Source organism: Triticum aestivum, chromosome 3D (assembly GCF_018294505.1).
Source record: "Triticum aestivum cultivar Chinese Spring chromosome 3D, IWGSC CS RefSeq v2.1, whole genome shotgun sequence".
NCBI lineage: Eukaryota > Viridiplantae > Streptophyta > Magnoliopsida > Poales > Poaceae > Triticum > Triticum aestivum.
The window spans coordinates 534,653,593-534,657,171 of NC_057802.1; positions in this window are offsets into that span (position 1 = coordinate 534,653,593).

Genomic DNA, 3,579 nt, shown 5'->3' on the forward strand with positions numbered 1-3,579 from the left:
CCCGCCATCCGCGCGGCAAAATCACCTCCTTTTTACTAATCTTGATTCTATAATTTTTTAGATCAATATAATTGAGATTTGTATAGATAGCACACAGGAGCAAAACCAAGTGGTACGGTTAAGGGCATCCACAATGTGTAGCCAAATGTGAAAATAGCTTTTGGCATCGTGGGAACCATTGTGGACGGTGTTGCCAAAGCCAAAAAGATGGAACCGAAGCTCCCTCATTGATTGATTGAAGGAATAGAAAAATGCAACGTCTCTCCCCTTTCTCCCATGCTTGGACACATGTAGTACAGTATAGAGCACAGAGTCTACTCCCCTGTCCCTTCTATCACAAATCACAAAGCAGTGAGGCGTCAAATCACAAAAGAACGGACGAAGCAACCATCATTTCACTCTTCGTTGACTCCGCTTCTCCATCGTCTTCTTTGAGAAACCATCTCACCGCACTAGTACTCCTAGTAGTACTAGTAAAGGACTTCCTGGATGCAAATAAGGCGGTTGTCTCGGCTTGCAGGTGGCACTTGCGAACGACTTACCGTGGTCTCCCTCAATGGTGTTCTCCGTCGAACGCACTTCGCCAAACCACCAAAAAAAAGATATCGTCGACATCACCACAATGGGGAAGGAAGTCAAATGTAGTTACTACCTCCATTTTTTTGTACATAAGGCCAGTATATCAAAATTACAACTTGCAAAGGGCCACTAACACTAATCGAGGCAAAATTGATGGGGTTAGCAACCAAGGACATTAATATCCCCTGCATGCATGCGGAAGTGAGAAGGTTGGTTTGCATGGCGCTGCATTAATCAAGCAATGAGGAGTGAGATGGTTAGCTCTTTGGTCTTTGGAGAGAAAAATATGCATTAATTGACACGTGAAACAAGGATTTGTATCGATTAAATCCCGCGAAGGAAAACCCCGCCTTTCTTTTTTAACACTAGTACTCCTAGTACGTACGTACTTATCCTCTTTGGGTCTAGGCCTTGCATTGCCAAACTTCGCCACACATTTTTGCCAAGCTTGCCTAAAGTTTTCAAAATGAGAAGGAGGTACACTTGCGCACGGTTGTCGCGGTATCACCGCACCCTCACACGGTCGCTCCTGCACGCCGCGGTCGCACCGCACCCTCACACAGTCACTCCTGCACGCCGCAAACCCAACCAAGGGAACGCACCCTCATTGGCACGTGCTGTCGCATGTGAACAAACCAAACTCTTCCATCCTATCGCTGACACATAATTTTTGTTCATAAAGTATGTTTATCCAACCGCATGTTGGGGAGTATCCGTACGGCCCGTGCGGTGGTCTGTCGGGGAAGAAGAAGAGGTGAGGAAGAAGGAAAGAAGGGTTAGGAGACGTAGGATATTCATCCAACCGCCTGAAATGGTAGACTGGCCCAAGTCAGGCGACCTGCATAACAAATATATGTTTTTACACAGCAAAAGATCCATAAAAACAACAACATAAAGAAAAACCATCACTGCTCGCGGAAAGAGACGGCCTCGTCGTCTTTGGCTGCCAGCGCGAACCAGCCGTCACTCCCGACGTGTGTCTCCGCACCGTGGTTGTCCTCGGCCTCCAGCTACTCGTTCAAGTGGAGCGTGCGGGCGCTCTGTGCGGACGAGAGCACATCCCGGTTCAAGTCGAGGACGTCCGGTTCCGCCTGCAGGAGGGCCTCGATGGCAGCGGCATCCGCGCGCTCCGCGTCGAGTCAAGCCTCCGCTGCCCGGTTCAAGTCCAGGACGTCCGGTTCCGCCTGCAGGAGGGCGTCGATGAGAGCGGCATCCGCGCGCTCTGCATCGAGTCGAGCCTCTGCCGCCTGGTTCAAGTCCAGGACGTCCGGTTCCGCCTACAGGAGGGCCTCGATGGCAGCGGCATCCGCGCGCTCCGCCTCAAGTTGAGCCTCCGCCGCCCGGTTCACATCCACGGCATCCGGTTCCGCCTGCAGGAGAGCCTCGATGGCAGCGGCATGCACGCGCTCCGCGTCGAGTTGAGCCTCTGCCTCCCGGTCCTCCTTTAGTATCGCCATGTTGAACCACTGGTCCGCCTGCACCATGGGGGACTCGGACGCCGGCACGAAGTCGACGTCCATCGTCTCATACCCATCGGGGGCCTTCTGCGCCGCGACCTCCGCCATGAACATTGGATCGGCTTCCTCCTCCTCATAGCTTGGCTCCAGAGAACTCGGGGATTGGCCCGCCGCAAAGCGAGCTTGGGAACGGAGGTCTGTGGCGCCGACCGCCGCCGCGATTTCTGCGCGGCGCTCTGGCATCAGCATCTTATAGTAAGTGATCTTGTGGCGCACCATGGCTTTCCGGCAAACTAGGGGATGCTTGATGCGGGCTAGGGGATCGAAAGGTGGGGGAATGGGCTGGAGATTTGGTGTGGTTTTAGGGCACTGGCTGGCGTAGGCCGAGCAGCGAAGGTTCTGGTGTGAATAGTGGTTCCGGTGACGACCGGTCAATCGATGTTGACTGTACATCGCTCTTGTCACGTTCGCGTTGCAGCCCGGCACACTGGACCCTCCACATCGCTCACCAAATGGAACACGTTTCGTCTTGCGTTTTTGCTCGCTTGTGGGACCGCAGTTGAGAGCAAACCGACGTCCCTCCCCCTCCCCCGCCCGCGTCATTTATTATACCACCACTCCCTCCGTTTTATGCGGAGTAAATAAAAATAGAGGGAGTATACTACAGATGAGGATCCCCTGACGTGGCCGAACCCATTGAGTAACTGACATGCAAGGCCTAGCAAGCATGGGGTCCGCCAGTAAGTGACCGAAAGGGAGGGTAAGGCAGGGATACCTACATCAGAGGATCCACTTCCACTATACTACTTTGACCAAATGTTAGAGTAATAATATATGATATGCAACTTACACAAATGTTAGAGTAATAATATATGACATGCAACTTACACAAAGCATACAGGGTCGAATGCGTTTTTCGAGGCTAACTTTGACCAAATGTTAGAGTAATAATATATGACATGCAACTTACACAAAGCATACGGTCAAATTCGTATGTGAAAGGAGTTTCCAAAGATATAATTTTCACATTATACATCTCATGTACTATTAATCTTGTCAATAGTCAAATTGGAAACCATCTCGAGTACAAATCTAGGAGTACGTACGAATCTAACAATATTGATTGGGCGTTGTTGAATGTTGATACCTTTTTGATCAAAGTAGAGATACTTTGACTACACATAAAACTTATATGTAAACTAGAAAGGAAAGGGGGAGTATATTGTACGTTCAAAAATGAAACGAACATTGAATACCCTTTATATATGATTTGCGGATGCTATGATCACCGGTTCAAAATTTTGAATCCGCCTTAGGTATCACGTGCCCCCACTCGTTCCCTCTCGATTTCATCTCGGGGTCCGGAGATCTATTGAAAGAGGACTAGGGTGGGTACATACGAATGATACTCGGCGGAATGTTCAAATGAGGCATGCGGGAGGATGGACTCGACTGGAGGGCGACATGATCGATGGAGAAGAGGGTTGCAGAGGAATGAGAAATAAGCAAACGCCACATGATTATACTTGAACGGCTCAAATAA